Genomic DNA, 23,115 nt, shown 5'->3' with positions numbered 1-23,115 from the left:
CACAATTAAATTGTACTGTAAACTGGTGTGCACAAGTTTACTAGGGCGTGGGGAGGCACCTACAAGTTCCCACGGTCTTTCCTTATACGACCAGCTTCAGGAGCTCACAATGTAAGCCTCAGAGGTGCACCCCGGGTGGCATCGGAGTATAGTAACAATGCAGCAGAAACAGGCACAAGGCAGACTTTCAAGTCCTGATCTGGAGAATGTAAACATACCACTCAAGAGGGGGAAGAGTCTGACTCCACCTAGAAGGTTACTGCATGTTCTATTTCTACACGGAGTAGTACAAGTAAAGTCAAGCCGCTTCACATGATGGTAACTGCACAGTTAGTTTCTCCAGGTTTGGATCACGTTGCATATCGGTCATGGCCAGCAGGCACCACTCACTAGGATAATGTCCAGAAGAAAAACATTTCCTCTGTGTCTGCAGAGTCCAAAGTGAAGTGGACTTTTCTTCTGGCTACTGTGGACTTAATGCAAAGTGCTGTCGTTTACTGATAGTTTCACTCGGTAATCAATAACCAGTTGGGTAGGGACCCTTTCAGCACGTTTGCAGTTCATTAGGGTTCTATACATAATTACCAATAGCCATTACAGGCTAAATAACGCCATTAGACACAAAACAACAAAAAAAAGGCGGTATTCTACCTGCGGATGCATTGATGAAGGAATACATTGATATAGATGATCGAAGCCTTACCCGTCTTACAAAAAACTTCATTCAACAGCAGACGGGAGGTGGACAGCTGAGACATTGCATAATACTTTGCAATTTGATACATGACAAGCACATCTTTGTCTTTTAGCAAGATTTAGTTTTATCACGGAGAACGTTTTAGGTTAAATTTAATCCCTAAATTCTTAAATAAGAGGGCAAGCTACTATTCTGCATAGTGTACTTCATCATTAAAATATCTGTGCTTATTCTGATGCAAAACAAAATAGCACTGGTAAAGTCAACTGATTGCAACGTTTGGTTTGCCAATACAGGCCGTAGGGTTTGCCAATGCTTTTTACTGATGTTATTCAGTACTGGCAAAAAAGAAAAACCAGTGTGATGATGTCTACACACACACATGCCCTATCACACTTGTGCACTTATAGGTCATGACACAGCAGACATTTAACGTGTTTTTAATTTGTCCATTTAAGATGGTGAAAGCCTATCTTAAGAGCTATGGTTTAAAAAAAAATAGTCTGAGGATTATCTGGACGCCTGAGTTGTCGGGAAATCTGAAAATATATGCTCTGTACTAAATATATTTCAAAGGTAAACACTGAAGCTCTTAGGCAACCAAGGATTGGACATTTCCACAGAACAAGGCCTGGGACATTATTTGGGGTCAAGGACAACAGGTTTCCAGGTTTCCTTTGCCTGCTCAGCAAATAGCTCAACAACATGCAGCACACATTTTTGGGCTGTCAGTTTGCAGTGCCACAATACGGTTGTGTGAAAGAGGATTGTCTGCTATGGCAATATATGTACCACATACAGGAGATATTCAAAAGTGCATATATGATTAATTATTTCAAAGCCTTTTTCAGTATGGCCAGAGCTCTAAGCAAATGCAGTACATTGTAAGCCCAGCTTGTATAACTGACCTGGTTTGTAAGATAAAACCGTGTACAAATGTACAGCACACTATATCTGCTTACAGAGTTCATCTCGAAAAACTTGTACATGTGGATACATATCTTGCCTTCAGCAGACTATTTTCTTTCATCTTGTGAGCATAAATATTTGACCTATACTGGCTGTGAGGGGACTGGCTCTGGAATGACCAATTCCTGCCTGCTTTTATTACCAGTGACAAGGTTTGCTCATATGATAATTTTATGAATGCAAAACCAACCTATGTGCTTGTAGGCCAAGTTTACGTGTGCCAATATCGTTGGGAATCAGGACCCTGACGTTTGGACTCTGACCAAGCCTTTAAGAGTTCATCTACGGGTCAAATGTCCGTGTCCAGGCATTGAAATAGCCCTTGGTATATGCTCACAGTTATGGCAAACACGGGAACCGGGACACAGTGAGATGAAGTGATATGCCTGAGAACTACACAATGTGGTCAAGTGGAGAATGTCCGGCTGTGGGAAGGCTCTTTGATCCTCAATTTCCACCTGAGGCTCTGGACCATAGGCAAAACCTGGGCTTATTTACAGTAACATTAATTCTTTTTTAAATCAAGTTGCTTTAAGGTAAATTTGCCAGAGCAATTCACAAGATATTTCCCCAGAAACGAAATTAAGATTGGGAGTAACGGTTCAATTAGGACAATTATATATGTAAAACTCTGCGTAATCAGACGTCTGCCATATTGAACATGCTGGCATAGTGAGACCCCCTACCATGAACAATTAGCGTACCCCTATCATGATCAATAAGATGGCCACTACAGAGTACAAAAATATTTAGCCTCCGTGTATGCAGATATTGTGAATATTCAAAGATCTGACCTAAATACAGCAATGGCATTATCAGAGTCCAGTATAATCAGAAAGGTGGTATAATCAAAGACTTAAAAGAATCAAAAAAGATCATTGGCATAGCAAGAAAAGGTATTTCAGAGCCCTGATATAATCAGAGTATAGCCATAATTTGCCACATCGCTGCAAGTCACAAAATGTGACAAAGGGATTTTTTGTTTTATAGGACAAGTAGATTTCTGAAGAACATAATTCCCTAGACATGTAGATACTTTAGCAAATTCCACACCCCTGTCTGCAGAGATAACAATCCCAGTAGTGGTGCTGGTCAAGAAGAGAACCCTCCATGAATGCACCAATAAACATTGTAGGTGAGGCAAAAGAAAAATCAACCTCAATCCAATTCAAATCTTCACTCTAACTCCCAACCAAAGCAAAACACTAATGTGCCAAATGCTGACATTACATTACTACCCTGAAAACAAGCCTACAGGGACAGATGTCCCATCCTAAAATGTATCAAGCAAGTAGTAAATGTATTAATCTTGCCTCTGCGCTTTCGAAGCATGCAATCACAATGAACTGAAAGACTGGTTCCCAACAATGAACAGCTGGAAATTTGAGCTTAGAAAATGGGCTTATGCAAAGGACAGATGGTTAGACGTGTCTGGAATAGAGTTGGGAGACGTGTTCCCCTTACTCACTGGGACATTATGTTGCTGGTCTTAGATTGCGGTTCCGAATCAAACTCACTGTAATTCACCAACATAAATACCTGACCAATTCAGCGCACAGCGCACTACTCCATGTGCCAGTGATGCAGCACGAGGTCTATGCTTTTATAACTTGTTTAGTGCACTTGGACGACACATTACCCATCAAGTATATTTCTGTTTACATACAGTGTACTCATGACATAGGCTGGAATGCCCGTTTGTTTATTCCCTATAATTGTGCTGCAATGTTATATGAGGTGTGGTGTTCCCGCTGTGCATCTGACAGGAATAATGTATACTAAATGTCATTTTACTTTGTAAGTTTAAATACAAAATGTAAATAAAGATCAATTTTACAAAAAAGTACTTTGCTTGAGGTCGACGACAGTCAACAAATAATAAAATAAAGTAGCAAATAGTATACCAGCTGCTATAAGGGTTGAGATGCTGCCTTTTAGCTTTTTAAATGTAATTACAGTGCAGCAAAGCCACAAGAGTGTTGTAGCAAGCACTGTATAAATAACATATTTCTCAATGTTACATACAGACAAAAGAAGGATAATGCCACCTGTACAGCAGCGTTCAAATATATAACATTTTCCCATTCCCCAAATACTGAAATGGACATGGAAAAACCTGTATTACGATCAGATGTGAGGGTTTCCTATGCAAACCATGTAGGACAGAAGTTGAACGCCTCACATAGCGGTAAATACCAAAATTCTTCAAATTTTCAGATACTGTGAATAAGAAATGCTATGATTACTCAATGTACCCACCTTGTCAGAGACGGGACACAGAATCTGCCTTGTCAGAATTACAACTCATCCTCCAGGACACCACATTGCAGTGATGAGTGTTTAGCTCACTGAACCTACTGTCCCACCAGTCGACATAAATAAGTTGGTCAGGACTTGTAGATTGATTGAGCTGACACCACCAGATGACCTTTCCACAAGCATATTCAGACCCTTAATGAGAATCGGTCCAGAGGTTCTAAAACTGCACCCCGGACATCTTTTTCATCAAGTGGAGTTAAAGACACTTCAGAAACTAATCATTTCCTAGGAGTACACATTGGGCTCCATGGACCTCTAATGTTAGCCTTTAATGCTTGAAGTCATCAAGATCTTGCATAGGTAAATATCATTGATGTGCTGATTCCTCGCCTCGATAACAGTGCTAAATCCCTCATGCAGGTATCCATTTCTTACATTATCAAGAATGTCATTCTAAGTGTACTGCACAAAATATCTAACCATCAGTCATTTACAGATACACCGACAAAATTCCTTCTATTGCCAAATGACCAGCACAATTTGCCATATATAAAGCAATTACAAGTCATCATCAATTAAAAGTCTACCTAATTAACTTTAATTACTATTAAGCCCCACCGTTGAACCGAGATGGTTTAGTTAACCTTCAAATGTTAGCATTTTCTGGCTCTTCATCATTAATTACCAGACAAAATTCCAAATATCCTTGGGACACTGGGAACTATGGCAGACTCATGATTCACCAGCCACTGAGACATGGGCTCCACCGAGATTTCATGACTTCCTCAATATAAGTGAACATTGATGGATAATTACCAACCCACTATCCCTGACCTTAAAGGAAGATTTCCCCAATGTGTCCCACTTCCTCTTAAAATGCTACAGAAAACTTCTCACTAGCACAAAGGACTGCTTACATAATTTCACACGTCTTAGCAGAATATTTGAAAAACTCAATTTCAGACTCACTCCCCAAACCTTCTTGCCTAACTGGTCACCCAAGTGGACACAGTAAGGATCCTGTGGATCGCTGTGCCCAGCTAAAGACTGGAGGGTCGACAGTGAAACATACAAAACTCAGTTAACATCATGGCTCTGTTCCTGCTGCTCGCTACCACTTTACAGCAATATGGCAAGCTAGCCTGAACGAGGGAGTCTTATCTGCCACAAACATTTGTCTTCCTTTCTGCTCTCCTCTCCACGAGCTAAATTCCACTTAATTTGACAGTAACATTACAAATCTCACTAGGTTCTTTATTTGGCAATATCAGGCTGATATATTTCGTGATCACGCTTGCTTTTTGTAAAACGAATAATTTTTTTCTTGCCAGGAAATCCTACTCATAACATGTAGCTTCAGGGTATAATTAACTTGGAAGTAACATGCTTAGAAGGTCAAAGTTGTGAATTGATATTTCATAAACATTAGTTCTTGCATTCCAAGCAAAGGGTGAAAAAACAAAGCCTGAGGCAGACGCCTGAATGGCGAGAGAAAAGGTACGATTTACTAGATTTAAGATGGCTTGGCAATTTATCTACCAAAATAATGGACAAGTGCACGTGACCCCTGGTAAACACGGTACAGAAAACGTGCTGTTTTCACACTGTGCCCAAAGCCATAAGCATAGCACAAGAAACAGATCAGCAACTAAAATTTTCTTAGCCTCCTTTTAGTGACATCATTCAAACAAAATGATTTATGGACTGAAAGTCAGAATAATAATTTGAAAAATATATGAACTGACTGCCAGAGAGATGGCAATCTATGCAGTTAAAGCAGTTTTAGAAGCATTAAAAGGGCAACAGGACTGGCGGTGTTAAGCCCGCGAGATGGTCATCTTTCTTTTAAATGACATACTTTTAATAAAACAGCACGGGAACCTCCTTGTAGGCAAATGCATTTAGATCATAAACCATTTTAGTCTTCATGCTAATCACATACGTATATGATTGTGTTAGGCATAGAAAAGGTATTATTGGGTTTGAATGACCTCAACCTGAAAAAATGGCTTGACTGCTCAAAGATTATTAAACAAGAAAAATCCCCAAAACAGAAAAAAAGGATAAAAATAATTGAGGGGAAAATAAGGGAGAAATTTTAGTTATACCTTCAAAATTACTAAAATACCTGAATGTTTACATTATGCAAAATTAACAAAATATCGCATTAGACGATCAGATGTACTTTCACTTTGAAAAGGACTATCATTTTACAACATTTTCCTTAACATCTAACTCCATTTTAATTACATTCTGCCACCCTCCCACTTCAAAATAGTTTGCCAATCATAAATCACGATGATACTCTTCTTGGAAGAGACAGGGTGGGGAAATGAAAAATTAGACAGATTTCTCAATTTCAGGAATTTCGACAGTGGAGCCATCTTTTGATTTACACGTTTACACATGAGATGTATTGCTCAGGTTACAGTGAAATTACAGGTTCAGAACGCAACTTCCTTCGGTTACAACAATCTTAAAGGTTCAGGCCTCAAACAAAATTAGGAATTATAGTGTCATCAAAATCTATCGATATAAATAACTAAATGCCTTCTTGAGACTTGGCTTAATTGACATCCGTAGTAGCAAATAAACATATTCCCCACAAAACTGCTAATTTTCGATATTTTTATTTTTTGTAAATAAACTCTATTACCCCGGAATTAAAAGTTTGCTTTTTTTAAAAACTATTAGTTAGTTCTCTAAAATACCAGCTGTCAATCCGGGTTTATGGGGCAATGAGCAGACAGCAGCTATTGGGTCCCACACATGGTAGTTGAGGTTGTTTGCTACTCGTGGAGTGGAATGGAATCTCAGAGTATGGAGGAGGGGAAGTCAAAGGCTTCTTAGGAAGCTAGCGTGGTGAGAAAGAGCTCAGAACTCAAGTTATCCAACAGACACAATAATGTATTGTCAAGTCCAGTGCTTAACTTTTAAATTAAAAGAAAATACTGTAATTCGCATAGTGTAATACTACATACCACAATTAGGGGAATCAAACACAGGGTTGCAATCCTGTTTGAGATCTTTCTTGCGGCACTACAACTTCAGTACCATCGCTCCAGAGTTCCCCATCATCTAAGATCACCCACATGTAACCCTAAACATGGCAATGATGAGGCACTTGTGCAGCTCACTCAAACCATCACCAAGGTGTATATGTGACCAACAGTTCAAGAACCATTCAAGATACACTTAACACAAATACTATACTTTTTCACAAAATCGCAAAACTCTTCAGCATATGCATACATGGGTGGGAAGCCAGGACAATGGGTGGGGAGGGAATCTTTAGGTTAATCAATGTTAGTTTGTAAAGTTATGTAACGAAAAGATTTGCATTGAATATGGTTGTTGATATATTATAATGGTTATTTATTATGGAATGTGAGACATTAATTGGAAATTGACTGATACCCCGGTATTGTAATAAAGATCCCTTTCATCTATGTATATAAAAAAAATGAAGAAATTGGAAGTGTAACAACATAGGGTGGATTATTTCTCAATTGTATACACGTTTCAGACAGGCGATGTGGATCCACTCAATTTGCAATGGTTCTCTTTAAAATAAAAATTTTTTGTCTGTTTCTCAGGTGCAGCCTTAGTGCTGCGTAATGGCTCTCACAACAGAGAGCAAATTATGCTGGTTTGAAGAACATGTATCCAAAACGAGGGCACAATGAAGTGTGAGATTTCTGCATCTGGTTGTCATCAGTTTTCATGAAGAAATAATCAGGGACAGACAAAAGTGAACAGCCTAACTTGAAACACTCACTTCTTGAATAACAGAAACTGCAGACCCCACCCTTCACCACTACCATCTTCCAAATGGTGGTGCTGGGGAAGAACCAATCAGCCTTTTTCTAAGAAGGGCCTCGCTCATCGAATTTCAAAGGTGAGCCAATCTCCATCATCCCTCACATCAGTGTCTGGTGCTTCACCCTCCAGAAACATGAATGCAGTCAGTAAACAGGCACTGCCAGGGGTAGAAGTATCCACCATCCATTTTGTACCATGCTAAACCAGGGACACTGCAAAATAGATTTCACTGGCAAAGCACAGAGACCTACTACTATACAGGTGCTACCTACTGACTGCACATACACATGCTAGTTAATTGGAAAAAGGGGTGGAAATATTCAGGCTAAACGAAAAATGCGTGAACAATGGTACATTTCATATTTAAATACTGTACGAAAAGGCTTAACTTCCAAAGAGGAATGGGAGCGAGTAATAGGAGCAATATAGATGAGGATGACAGATGCCAATACACATCTGGACTTTTTTGATAAAGCCTATTAATTTGCTGATGCTGGTTGATGAGGTCCTTATTAAAGTTATTTATATCGGGTATATACATCTTCCCTTAATTCTAAGAAAAATATATATATATTTTAGGTATCATTATTAATAGTCCTCCTGCTTTGAGTAAAATGACGGTTTTTTAATTAGTTTTAGTATGGAGTATTGTGGCTGTCCACTATTACTAAAGACTATGAGGCTGTGCGGTCTTTTGTTTATTTTTATTTGTTTACCGTCTGCCGATTGCCGGTCTAGTTTTCCATTCGGAAACTTTTCTGGTTACGCTTATGAGCTCGCTGATGCTGTTTGATACGGTCCTTATTAAAAGTTACATATATTTGGGTATAAAACTTCTTCCCTTAAATCTAAGAAAAATATAAAATATTTAGGTACTATTAAATAATTGTCCTTTTGTTTTGACAAGTTTGAGTATAGAGTTCATGACCGTCTACTCTTACTAAAGACTACGAGGGTGTGTGGTCGTTTGTCTATTTCTAGCGGGTCACCGTTTGTCGATTGCTGGTCTAGCTTTCTATTCGGAAGTGTAGGCCGAGACCGGAAGTGTGTATATGGCCGATCATGGCTGGCCGCCCAATTCGGATATTTAAACTGTCAGAAAAGGCTCTCTCAAAAGAACTCTGACAATTTTTGGAGGCTTATGCCCCGTGTCCCGGATACCAGAATTTCAGTGGTATGTAGGGCTTGGCGTTGAGAGTAGCATGTGCAATTATTCGCTGCATTTAAACTAGTTGCAACAGTTTACTAATATGCAGAAATACTATGTGTCCCTTTCTTTATTTAGAACGCTGGCGTCTCTGGATTTTTACCAAGTTGGGATTTGGTGAACAAACCCACTACATCAAAGAACTTCCACGATCTGGGGAGTCGTATGCCTCGTGCCCTGGATATTAAAATATCGGAGGTATGCAGGGATTTATGTTGAGATTACCGCATGTTACTATTGGTTACATTTAAGTTAGCTGTAGCACTTTACTAAAATTCTGAAACACTATGTGTCCTTTCTCTATATTTAGAGCATTGGCGTATTTATGCACTGAATACGTCGGGTTGTGGTGATTAAAGCCGTTACATATAGGAATTCCGACGACTATTCGAGGCGTATGCCCAGTGTCCTGGATACCTGAATAATAGAGGTATGTAGGGCTTCTAGTTGAGATGAGGGGATAGGGCCAGCTCTTCGTCTTGTATAAATTTGCTTGCTGCATTCAAATTACTCGCAGCATTTTGGAAACCTGCGTGTCCTTGTTTTTGTTTAGAACGTTGACGTCTTTGCTTTTAAACTTGTGGGGATTTGGTGAATATACCCACCACGCGGAAGTGAACTACGAGAATAGGATCAAGATACCGCTTCTTTAGGTAAATTAGTTCCTGGGTTTTGAGGGACCTTAAAGTTGGCAATATGAGAATATATTAACTCTTCCCGATAGGGGAATAAACTGACATGTATTATATGGGCTGTATCAGTTCACACTGTGAATTAGAATGATATTAGTCACTATGTATGTAGCCTTTCTTTGGCTAAAATGCAGTTATATATTGTTGCTCATTTTATATAAAACAAAGATGTTTTGCTTCAAATGAATTTAAATTAATGTGCTGATTTGTCATGACCCATTTATGTACATTATGAAATATAAAATTCTGTTAGGTGTAACAATTGGAGGCGGCTCTGCCCCACATTTAGATTCCTTAACAAAGGTAGTAGGTTGAGTTGTGTGGATCTATGTGGCGGCCATAGTATACGTTCTAGGGTTTAATTACGCCTACATGTAATTATGATTTTGGATATAAAATGATGTTGTGAATGTTGATGTATATTTATCACACTGTGAAACACTTTTTGTTTGAACATAGAGGTTTTGTATTTATATGGTGTATTTGTTTTTAGAACTTGCTAAGTAATATGTTTTTATATACCTTTGTCTCTACAGATATTTAATGTGTAAATGGGAATGAATATAGTTTTTTCCTGAAGAAGGTGTTGGCTATCTATCAATTTGCCCACCGAAACGCGTCAATGCCAAAGCGAGGGATAATTACTCTAAGTCTATGGAGACAATAATTCTGACGGCGAATTGGAATACTAATCAGAACTGATCTCTGGATGACTACTGTATTTCCCTTTCTGCAATAGGAATTACTTTTCCTTAGTGTTTTTCCCATTTTTGTGTTGTATTACTGTGCTTTGTATATTGTATTATTAAGTAATATTGCACCTATGATAGGTTCGGATCATCTGTTTTTAGAAGGTCTCAAATCTTTTTAATATTTGTTTGAATACATTGTATACATTTTTTAAATATAATTTTTACATTTACTCTTTTTTCATCACATTGGTGTGAATCAAGTTTCTTTTATTAGAGTAATGTTGTGGATTGAGTATATGCGATTGAAATTACCCAGAGGGGATCTCACTTTTTGACATTTGTCTTTAATGGTACCCTACCCCTTTGGCGGTTGGGTCCCTCTCTCTTTTTTTAGAGACAAGCACATGGAATGTCAGCACAAGGATTTGGGTTTCACATAGTAGCAGCATCGTACACGTGGGTAAGCAGACAACTTTATCCTCGACACAGAGAAAAAGAGTGGATTGCATTATTCATCCACAAAAATTCACTAACTGCCATTGTCGATTTATGTGACTTACCCATGGCAAAGCCTGTTGTCCTTTGACATCTGTGAGGGCTCTGAACCTCACATTACCAGGGCCAGGCCAGGCCTAGGCGACTGTGCACACAGCAAATAGGGTTTTGATAGGGCCAAGCAAAAAGTCAGGACACCAGTTTCATAAGCAGTTGGACACTCAGGGCAGGAGTGCATGACTGTTAACCATGTAGGGTACATTCCAGTTCCAACACCAGCTCTTTTTTTTAAAGAAAATAGACGACTCTGGTCTCCAAATATCACCTTATTGATTTAATTAAGTGCCATTTATTACTGCAATACATCTCCATGTGTCGTCATCACATAGAAGGAATGCAACAGGATGCCCACCTTATACCTTATATAATGGAATACAAATGCCAAGAAATGCTACAAGAAGTCAAAGGTGGCCACTTTATGCCAGGGAAGACCAACAAATGTAAACATGCCATTGATGTCCTCAGATAAAGACATACAGTCAAAAAGGCAAAGACATAAATGAATGCTCAGTCAGTCAGACTCGCATGCATGCGTACAGACAGTCTCTTTCCCTGGTGCTCCTGGTTCCGGGGAAGTGTCTTGTGGGGAAGGGGTGAAGCAGATTGTTTTCTCACTCAGAGTCTCAGAGCATAGCTTCTTTACCACTATTTCAATTAGACTACTTGACTCTTTCCACTGCTCACATTTAGGGAACTTCTTTTTAGCTTGTTTTTACCACTTAATTGGAGTGTATCTCGCCGATGCATCATGCGTCCCTCATTCCACTCCCCAGGGTTAGGTGTTGCTCCGCCACCCTCCAGCTCCTTGTTTCTCCGTAGCTTGCTGCCTCACTCGCCTTTTTCGGTCTAATAAACCCCTTTGGTTGATTCCCCAACCTTCCTTGTTTGCTGTCTCTGCTCGCCATAGCAATTTTTCTCTTTCCCAACCCAACTCCTCCATTCCTTTTCCCACTGGCAGTCCCCTTTTTTAAATGGTATTTTTTTCTTAACATTTTGCAGGAGGGCCAGCCGTTGCAACGTGCTAACAGGCAGTCCCATTCTAAAAAAAAAAAAAAGAAGGACTTTTGCACACTTTTTATTCTTTTTTAAATGTACTGTTCTAAAGAGGCCCATCAACTTTGAACAGCAAAATTCAAAATAAATAAAAATGGCTACTGCATTATGATGCATGGTAACACATGCCCACCTGTATGCCGACATTCTGAGGCTGCCCTAGCACCAGGACACATAAATGAAGATATGCGATTACGCATTTACTTATCACAATTTAACAATTTTTCCCCTGCTGTTTCTGAATAACATAGTCAACAAGCATTGGCAAAGTCAATAGATTTGTAGTGGAAAGTGAAAAGGAGAGACCTAGAAGCAACACCAAAGCTTGTTAAACTACACAAGATAATATTCTCCTTTATCTGGGTACACCAGAAACCCCACCGGGGACTGTGGCTTGTGCAGTAACCCTTTCATCAGGTGGGGTTTCATCACCTTCCTCAAAAGTAAATATACTTCTGGGCGTCAATGGGCGAGCGCATGATGGTGCTTACACAATCTGACTATTTTCACATTTATTCAGATTCATTTTTTTTACTTCCAATATGAAAGTATAATTTTCTATTACATTTTGTAGACAGAGAGTATTTCACAAAAGAAGTCAAAATGTAAGGTCTCTTTCTGTTAAGCATGATATACATTGCCTATATGTATTTAACTATGTGCTTATTTTCTATGGAGTAAAAACAACTCAGTCCGTCGCTCCATGACAAATCATAATTTTTCAACAGGGTGTTGTTTTGTGTCATAAGAAATTCAACAGAAAGAATACTTTGTGAAATAAAAGAACAGTAATAATACAACAGTGTAACCTAGTTTCCTTGCAAGATAGTTTTAAATTGGTGAACAGTATAGAATGGCATTGTTAGAAGAGTATTGTTGGACATGTTTTCGTTTCGAAAAACTGTTGTATTTTCTAAGGCTTTAGGGTTTATTCTGTATTTATTGCAATAACATCAGATGTTGCATAATTTGCTCTTCCTAAACACAACAGGAGGTAACAATGTAAAGAACCCTCGAAGGGTTTTCTGCGACAAGAGGTGAAGAAAAGAGAAGCGACCATAAAATGCTGACAAAAGTGGTTCAAGAGGTGACATTTACATTTCAGCACAGGGATGTACAATGCACTTAGGGTTCAGGACCTCTGCGGAGCTGTGCAGAATAAATAGCGAGGTATATTAAGAGCTAGGGATAGAAGACTGGTGTTGAGAGGTCGTCCTATATATTGGCTTTAATGTGGCTGGGAAACGGAACAAGGCACGTTGGAAATGTGTCAAGGTCTAGGGCTTGATGCCGTCAGACTGGCTTTCTGATCTATCATAGATCTATACACTTCAAAGTCAGCATAAGACTCCTCACCAAGAGTCCTCAATGGATACATGTTAAATATCTCAATCTTAACGTAAAACTTCAGGAACCACGGCACGCGGCTTCCATAAACGTTATGTGGAGCAGCTCAACCTTGTAATCTAATTACATACAATTCCAGTTCCACCAATAACTTCTAACGTTTTTTGTTGTTGCATAAATTGAGTTAATTCATCCGAAGATTTTAACTGTCATCTTTTGTGATATGTTTAGCCGCCAATGTCCTCAAGAAACGCTGCATGCCGAGGTATCTTTCTAACATCCTCTCATCCCTTTAGAAAACACTGACTGCACTATCCATTTAAACTAAAGGCTTGGGGTCTGTGGCCGACTATGGGGATTCCTTCTGACTGCTACTCAAATTGCGTGTACACTTCCACACCTAATACTAAATAAATATGCAGTGGGAAACCCAGATGAGCAGCTGAAAGGACAATATGATCCAGCGGTGGCCCTTCCGTAAAGGCGGTTGATGCTGTCAAGTCTAGGGCGTGGCGGGACCAGGCAGGGACTGGGAGGAGGAGTGGTGGGCACTGTTAAATGTGCATGTCAGTCTGGCCAGCAGTTTTAGGCGGCCAAACAGACATTTTAGGTTTCTCCAAACTAGCTGTGTTCCACAGCCAGGTGGAGGAATGACACAGACTCCCTGTTCCTGAGCGAGCAGCAAACCAGCCTGCTCAGGCTAATCTACAAGCTGCTCTTATAGCATGAGAGCAGCATCTGATTTGGATGGGGAGTCCGTGAATGGTGCCCCAGGGAATGCTGAGAGCAGGAAGAGCACCGAGGCGCGAGGTGGCCTACTGGTTGGCATCAGGTACTTTTTCTTTAAATTAATTTCCAATTCCCCCCCTCCACCACCCCCCATCACCCTGCCACCCCGCCACTATATATTGGCAGCAGCCGTGACCGGCTAGTACAACTATTTTCTCACATTGATAGTTTTGGCTGCCTCTTTCAGTATGTATTTTCGTGTTAAGTACTGCATTTTTTTAACAACACTATTTACAAAACAAACAAAAAATTTGTAGAAGAGCCAAAAACAAAAGGCTGTAAAAATAAGAAATAGAATAATGGCTTATAAAAGTGGCTAGCTGTTGCTGCTACTCCATTTAATTGCATTGTGAATACATCTGGATGTTAGCAAGTGTGAGTTTCTCATGTTTTCATCGTTAAACAGACTAGTTTAGAACAAACAGCAAATCTGTGAGGCAAGCATACAACGATCGGTATACATACTGTCCTCCACAGCATACCTCTCAACTCACCCTCACTTGAGAGGGGTCATCGTCGCGTAGTCATCTTCATCTTAAATTAATCAAAATGCTTACCATAGACTGTAATGTGGACACCTGTCCTGAAAACATTCCTCAAACCTAAAATAAATGCTGGTCTCCATTAAGGTCAATGGTCTTTTTACCCTTCAAAAGCACTCTCACACGCACATTGGACTCGTGAAAGGTTGAGAGGGTATAAAACGGGGTGGAGTGACAAAAATGTGTTTGTTTAGCAAGCAGTCTCTTCATTAATTTAAAAGCTGCAGACTAAGTGGTATAAGGATTACAATACATCCCTTAACTTTCATAGAGTTCACCAAATTCAACAGCCACACAAACGTTGTAGTCCGTAAAAGTACTAAAAGGCTCCCATTCTCCGTTTCTCGCAGAAAAATAGAACCAAAAAGTATCACACAGAACCCTCCTAAACTGTAACACTTTCTAAACATATATGGTAAGGTGTTGGGATAATAAAAAAGGTGTTGAGATAATAAAAAAAGAACACTGGTAAAGCAAATAGGTCTCACTTCTGAGAGCAACTGGCACCGTGAATGTTTTTTTTGCCATGCTGCACAACATCCTTGCTGTGCAGCATGGCTAAAGAATAATACACATTAGTAAAGCAAATAAGTTTTGCCTATGCGCAAGGTATTGGCTACTGGGTGGAGTTAGGTGAGGTAGATTGGAGTGGGGTAGATTAGATTGGGGAAAATTGGAGCAGGGGAGATTGGAGTTGAGTGTGGGGGAGTGGATTGGGGTAGAATGAGTGGATTGGATTGGGGTAAAATGAAGTGGAGGAGAATGGATTGGAGTCAGGTAGATTTGGGTAGAAGGAGTTGATTGGGGTAAAGTGAAGTGTGGTAGATTAGAAAGGAGTGGGGTAGATTGGAGTGGGGTACACTGGGGTGGAGTAGGGTGGGTGGGGTAGACTGGAATGGAGTGGGGTAGATGGGGGTAGCTTTGAGTGGAGTCTAGTAGATTGGAGTGGGGTGAGGTGGAGTGGGGTAGGGTGGAGTTGGGTTCAATGAGTGGGGTACATTGTGGTGGACTGGGGTAGTTAGGGTGTATTTGAGTGTGGTAGATTAAAATGGAGTGGGACGGACTGTGGTAGATTTGAGTGGGGTAGAGTGGAGTGGGGTAGAGTGGAGTGAGGTAGAGTGGAGTTGGGTGGAGTGGGATAGACCGGGGTAGTTTAGAGTGTCTAGATTGGAGTGGGTAGGTTGGAGTAGGTAAATTGGAGTGGGTACATTGGGGTGGGTACATTGGAGTGTGGTCGAGTGGAAATGGAGTGGGGCAGATACGAGTGGTGGTGTATATTGACTGGAATAGATTGGGGTAGATTGCATGAAGTGGTGCAGATTGGGGTAGAGTGGAGTAGAGTGGAGTTGGGTAGATTTGAGTAGAGTCAAGTGGAGTGAGGCGGAATCGGGTGGAGTGAGGTGGAATGGGGTGGATTGGGAAAGATTGGAGTTAAGTGGAATGTCGTTGAGTGTCGTTGAATGGATTGGAGTAGAATTGATTGATGCAGCACTTTCACATTTATGAATGCCGCCTTCCCTTGTTTAGATGAACGGCATCTAAAGAAAGGGGTGCGGCTATTAAAGTGAAACCGTTGCATGCAACGCTTTGATTAAAAAAAGCATCCGTTTGTCAACTTGACAAACATATGTTTTTTTTGTAAAAGCGCCCATGCAGCACTTTCACTTTAATAGTAGTTGTGCACCCTTCTTTAGACACGGTTTGTATAAAGAAGAGGCGCAGCATCCATAAATGTAAAAGCGCCAAGTGGGCTCTAGTCAACAGAAAAAAAAGCAGCAGCTGAGCTCATCCCTGAGCGCCGCCTCCGCCAGCAGGACACAGCCTTTAAAGGGCCAGAGAGAGCGAGGAGCGGCCCGTACTTGTGGTGCCACGCGCGAGCAAGGTGGGCGGGGCCTAATGAACAGGGCGGACATCAACAAACGCCGAGAATACTTCATGAAAAGCCAAAGCAAGGCTTGCCAAATATGCAGTCAGTGTGAGCAGGGCCTAATGCCGACAGGGCGGACACCAACCCCGCTTCCAGAGAAGTTGGACAGAAAAGCAACAACAGTAGTTCTCAACAAAGGCGAAGCAGCGCTTGCGCTACAACGCAGGTGACACCTAAAAAGTACCTGGAACAGCAGGAAGATGTGCTAGGCCCATGGTCCACAGCAGGCACAGAAGCCCCGGGAAGAATACAGGTGGAGGTGAACAGTCAGCAGGATTCAGGAGGTGTAACCAGTAAGAAGGGGAATGAGAGTGACATGAAAGCCAACTAATGTTAAGTTTGGTAAGTAATGGGCAGCTTCCAAGTCAGTTTTTAAGCTTTACTTGTTTATAAACAACTAGCCGCCCGTCCCGACCTTTTCCGGGAGCAATCAGGCTTCCCCGCCCCCCGCCCGCCCCGACATTGTCCAGCAGCCCGGGCCCCCACCCTCCCTGTCCCCCGCCTGCCCCGACCCTCGCCTGCCCGACCCCCGCCTGCCCCGACATTGTCCGTGGGTCCCCCGGAATCTTACCTCAGCCGCCGCTCCTCACCCGCGCTCCTCAGTTCACCGCTCCGCTGCTCCTCGCCGCTCGTCACCGCTCCTCCCGCCTGTCCGCTGCTCCTCACCGCCTGCTCACCGCTCTTCCCCCGCGCCATGTCCGCCGCTCCTCCTCGCGCTCCTGGACGCCGCTCCTCCCCGCGCTCCTGATGGCAGCGGCCGGAGCTACTTCGAAGGGACTACTTTTTTTTATGTAAATTTTTTAAATAACGCATATTTGTATAGTTTATATAGCCTATGTCCATCTGCACACCCTGACGATTACAATGATGTATCGGGTGTGTGGATTGGCGCTATGGTTCCCGAGTTTACCCGCCTCAAAGATTCAAAGTTCTTACTTTATATTAGTAGTATAGATAGGATTGGCAGACAGCTAAATCTCATGATTAAGCCACCCACATCATCTAGTAGGTGCAAGCACCACATGTGTAAGCCAACATAATGACGCAGTTATCTTTTTTCGGCTTAATTACCAATCCAAGTTCAGATAGGAAACTAAAATGAAAACAAAACTTTAAAAGTGTTAAAAAATAAAAGCAACCAAGGGAAGCAATAGGGTGGGTGGGTGGAAGTAACACAGTGGGCTTGGTGGGGAGGAGAGGCAACGGATGAAGGGGTGCAACTTCAGGGGGTGTTTGAGGTGTTACACCACCCCCCCAATAAATATATTTTCTGGTAAATAGTTCGGTACAGTCACTTTCAGTTGGGTTTGGTGGGGTGTCTGTCAGATTTGACCAGGATTTTGTACATACACACCAACAAAAACGCGCGCACACTCCCGCTCTGCTTTGAAAGCCTTAAAAAATGTTGGTTATTTACCAAAATATTGTACTTTCTCTTGCTTGTTCTCCCTGCCAATCCACATTCGTCTCCCTTTCCACTGCCCCTTTAGCACCTTTCATGTACCCTGCTTGTTGTATAATGTATTTTAACATTAAATACCAGTGTGATTGTTGGGAAATCTGTAACTCCCCCCTCCCCCCAATCTTATTGACCAAGTTACGCCACTGAACAGACGGGAGAACAACATGGAGTATTCAGGGAGCAGCACTTTGGCAAGCAGGCAATCAGAGGGAAGTGGGGGGATAGAGAGGATAAGCAACGGGCGAGGGAGGAAAGCACAGGTGAGGGTAGGCAACATGGAGGGTGGGGATGAGAAGCAACGAACCTGAAAGCAATGTGAAGCGGGTAGAGGACAAGTACATGGGCGAGAAAGCAAAAGGAGGAGTACACAAAGGTGAGCGCAACATAGAAGGGGCAGGGAGAAGCACATGGACAACAGAGAACAACACAGAGTGCAAGGGGATAGAAGTACACAATAGAGGTAAATGAAAACATTCACACAAGCAGTGCTTAACCCCTCCGCTGCGGGGTGTTTTCCCCCCGCTGTGCGAGGAGGAGGGGGCCGCGCGCGGTGCCGCTGTGCTTGTGACGAGCTCAGCTCGTCATGAGGCACAGTGCAGCTGCACTCATGATGAGCGGAGCTCGTCACAACCACACCAGTTTTGGAACGTTCAGCACAGAGGGGGAAATTATCCCCGTGTGCGAACATTCCAACGGTCATGACGAGCGTCATGAGTGCAGCTCAACCGTGCCTCATGACGAGCTGAGCTCGTCATGAGCATGGAAGAGGTTAACCAAAATGGTCAGAAATAGGGTGTACTCGAGCTGCACTGGGAATCTCGCAGTATCCCATTAAAAAAAAACAGCTGGCATTGAGTGCTTCTTTGTGCACCACAGGCTGGCTTGGGAGGGGGTTTAGGTCAGAGGCAGCTTACAATACCTACTCTGTAATCAGCTTTACAACCCGCAGCACATCAATGTGCTTTTCATTGTTTATTTATTTATTTATTTATGCAATTTTATATAGCGCGGACTTTACCCGAAGGTGTCAGAGCGCTTCACAATAGGAACAGAAAAGATACAAACTGAGAACGTTGCACTGGAGGGCGGAAATAATGGAGATAATGCTTACAGTAGACAGAGCTCTTAAGTAGTTATCTCTTAAGCACACGAGAGCCTCCCGCAGCCCTCCCCCACCCACTGCCTCCCACAACACAGTCGGTCTATTCAATGGTTGCAAGTCTGGCCACATACCCCTCCCCCATGAAGATTCCCGCACAGGACTCTATACACAAACCTGTGCACGTGCATATTCTTCAAGGAATCCGTCCGACTAGTGTTAAGGATGGGGCGGAATCACTCCCAGGCAACGCAGCTCAGTTCTGAGCCCCAGACTGCGTGTTGGCCTCAGACATCCATCCACAAAGAGCCTGTGAGTCCATCCGTGTGCTGCCACTGAACAGCTTGTGCAGAGCAGGAGCCATGCAGTGATGCACACCAGACTGCACAGCATTGTTTGGAACACACTTCAGGGGATGCACAACTTGTAATGCACTGCATGTGTAACCTAGCAGCTGAATGAGTACCAATTCTCGTAATGCGTGGACACACTTTAAACATATGTATACACACCCAGACAACCTGCAGCAACCAAACCCACCAAACAAAAAACTTGCATATGGTCAGCCTTCGGCACACGATTACACTAGACAGTGTATGTGTGTCTGCGAGTTTTCTAATAAAGCATTAGCAGTACAGGAATGCAGTAATTAGCGTGGGCAAAGAAACACAACTCAAAGTGCAAACTACAAAGCAAATGCGCACACCAAGTCCTTGGAACAGGAGCATACATGTGCATACATTTATACACACAATCTTGAAAAAGGTAAATCATACACGAACACACACATATTCAATATGAAAAACACAGTGTGTGAGTGGCAAGTGCTGTGCACATACTGCGAGTACTCTCACTGTGCCATCCAAAGATCACTGTATGTTCACATCCTGCTATCCAACAAGTATAGGCCCCACTGAAACTGACCAGGTCCAGCTTTCACAGTCTTTATCAACCCACCTACCAAAGCCCAACAGAAACACACACAACAGCCAAACACCACCCATACTCCTCGCTCCCTACTCCCGCACCAACATACTGGACATCTCATAAGCAACCAAGGATAGCCCATAGGCAACTAGAATGGTTTTCTACAGTAAGAGCCCATGTAACAGAGGTAAAATGCCCATATGTTAATGAAATCTACAAGTTAAATTTGTTGACAAAGTCAGGTTTCACCATATTTTAGAAGCATCATACTGACTTGGCACATGAGGTCTGTGTATTCAGGTCATGTTTGCAATACATTTCTACAGACACCACAGAAAGGAAAAACGATGGGCTTTGCCAATTCTTTTTCTTAAAAGTGATAGGCAGTAGATAGATATAACTGTAACATACAAGTGTTTACTTTATTTCTGGTGTGTTGAAAGAGCGCTCTGAACTAAGCAGTGCTGGTATTGTAATGTTCCAAAGGTACACTGAGCTGTCACACATTACATTCTTTAACTTACAGATGAGTTGTACACAGAAGGCAATCTTTTTTTAGCTTTGCTTTCCACAGTAGCAGTGTTTTAATGTTCTAGTCAAGACTCAAATGCAAGCCAGACATATTGGCTTTCAATGCTTCTTATAAGAGCAGTGGCTAATACATCGAGCCTACAGTGGAAAACACATTAGATCTAATGCTGCTAAACCACCGGTTACACCGAAGAGTGTATTTATCAAAATTGCTTTAGAATGTTAGCTCACATGTGTCTTTACAAAAGGGACAAGCATTTTCCAAATCACTGCAACTGTAATTCAAGGGTCCGTCTGGCACACAATGTTGTGCTTCATCTCACTGCATTGCACACCAAGCAACCACACTGGCATGTTAGGTTCACCGGCGCTGCAGCTAAGAGAGGTGAATACTAATTCAGTTCCGGTCAAACCCACTCCACTGACAGACTCCATACAGTAGACAAAGTAGTGGAGTGCTTTAGGAAATGATTTTAAACCACCAGCATAACCAACTGCCATCTTTTATCAACACTCAAATTTGATGGAAGTGCTGAGCTCCAAAAATTGTAAAAAAGTAAATTAAATGTTATTAGCACAGCCACTACCTCGTGAACTGCGTGGTCAGGGATCGGGTTCTCGTGATATTTCACCAATCTTCCAATCCAATGTTTTATTGATACTTTTCCCATCACGAATTTAACACTGACCTGAAGTAATTAGAATACCTTCACTTTCGTTTGTATGTCTACAGCTCATAAGGTTTTCCATTTGAGGCTAAAAAAGCCTCGTTATGGCCTGTCCGTGTGAGGTGTTGTCCAGCAACAATTGCCATCTAGAGCCTATGCTTTGCTAACGGTAACCTCCTTTGAAAAGATATGAGATGACGGCCTCAGGTGTCTCGCTCCACAGGCACGCAGACGACCCTGAGCTGTAGGCTTTACCTTTGACCTCCGTCGTATTACTGAGCACATGATCCAATTTCCCCATCACATGTGGGCTTTGCTAGCTGGTGGTGGTTGCCACTGGGATGCGTTAAGAGCACTAAAGTCTCCGATTCCTTCAGTCTCAGTTGTTTACTACATCAATTTGATTTTCAGCTTAATATATATATATATATATGTTTTTAACATACATTACACATTTAAGTAACCGTAAATAATGTAATGTACAAAACGTATAAAGTTGGATAAATTGCTTTCAGCTTGGTGCAAGTGGGCACAAAATACAAAGAAGAACACACTTGCAATTATGTATGATGAACGAGACTATATTTAAAGCAAATGAAAACATCCGTGTATTCCTCTCGCCTACTCGCCACGGAACCATCCGCCGATCTGTCTTCCTGGAGCCCTAAACACAAGCCACAGAGGAAGGCAAAAGCCGAAATAAGACTTATCTGTACACGCACACACACACACACACCCAAATCTACATATGTATCCCTTTTTAAGAACTTTAACCAATTATTATTTGGTAATTTTTTCGTTTATTACTTTGCTCTGTTCTATTTAATTGGTACTCAGCTCTTTTTCAAGAGAGCTTACTGTGTAGCTTGTTGCAAGCATTCTAAACCTTGTTGAGTTTGTGGGTTGTTATTCTTGGCCTGGTTTTGGCTGAGGTCTTGAATACTGGCTTTCAAAGACACCTTTCCCGCTTCACTACTGACCGAAGGAAAGGAAAAACCATCACACAACTAGCCACAAAATGGTATATAGAGAGATCATTCTATATGCAGGTATGCAAGAATGCTGTGTGATAGGGGCCGAACACATGTAATGTCCCTCTAGCCTACTTCTAGAAGCTCATATGGGCCTGACAGCAATGCCAAACTGGTACACCGTTATCAGCTTAACTGAACATACCACCAGCCACACATGCCAAGGGGTGAACTTACACATTCCGACCTGTGGCACATGGATGGCAAAGGTGCTCTTAAGTAACTTCAACTCAAAATATTAGCAGTCAACAAAATATATTCTGCAGTTACTGAAAAGAGACGATGAACAACAAGTAATATTGGTGTAACTAAAAAGTAAGCTAACAACTAGAAATATGTATAGTGTCGCTCTATTTCCCTTGATGAACACAAACAGGTTACTTTCCTTTGGTTGCTCTTTTTTTCTGGTGAATACTCTATCTAAATGCAGATTCATCACCTTCAGAATGTCCCAAACTGAATCCAAATCCCCCCAAAAGTGATAGGAGAGAGGATGGCGAGGAATCTGGTATCCACCAGAAAGAGCTTTACCAAAGGTAACTTGTTCTTCTAATGGAATCTTCAAATCTTAGATTCTACACCTTTAGAACCGATAGCAACACAGTATCTCCTCCGGTGGTGGGTCTGTGGAATGGCAAATGGCAAAGACCAAAATGTACTGTAGGACCGAACAGCTAAAAGGCTCTTCCTGTCGTATATCCCTGTCAAGGCAATAATAGTTTGTGAACGTGTGCACTGACAGCCACGCTGAGGTCTGAAAAATATTCAAAACAAGCACTCCGCATACCAGCACAGTGATACCAGCCTTGGCCCTGGTGAACTCGGTCCTAAATCCTCCTTGAGGCT

The 23,115-nt window shown here is 41.8% G+C and overlaps 1 protein-coding gene across 1 annotated transcript in view; it reads right to left on the bottom strand.

Annotated features, from left to right (window-relative positions):
* The window catches only part of FAM110B (family with sequence similarity 110 member B), a 442,061-nt gene that overhangs the window by 146,864 nt on the left and 272,082 nt on the right, over window positions 1-23,115 (bottom strand). The window lies entirely within an intron of this gene.

This window comes from Lissotriton vulgaris, chromosome 4_1 (genome assembly GCF_964263255.1).
Source record: "Lissotriton vulgaris chromosome 4_1, aLisVul1.2, whole genome shotgun sequence".
NCBI lineage: Eukaryota > Metazoa > Chordata > Amphibia > Caudata > Salamandridae > Lissotriton > Lissotriton vulgaris.
Note: the sequence above shows the minus strand (reverse complement) of the source record. Positions and strands in the feature narration are given on the sequence as shown.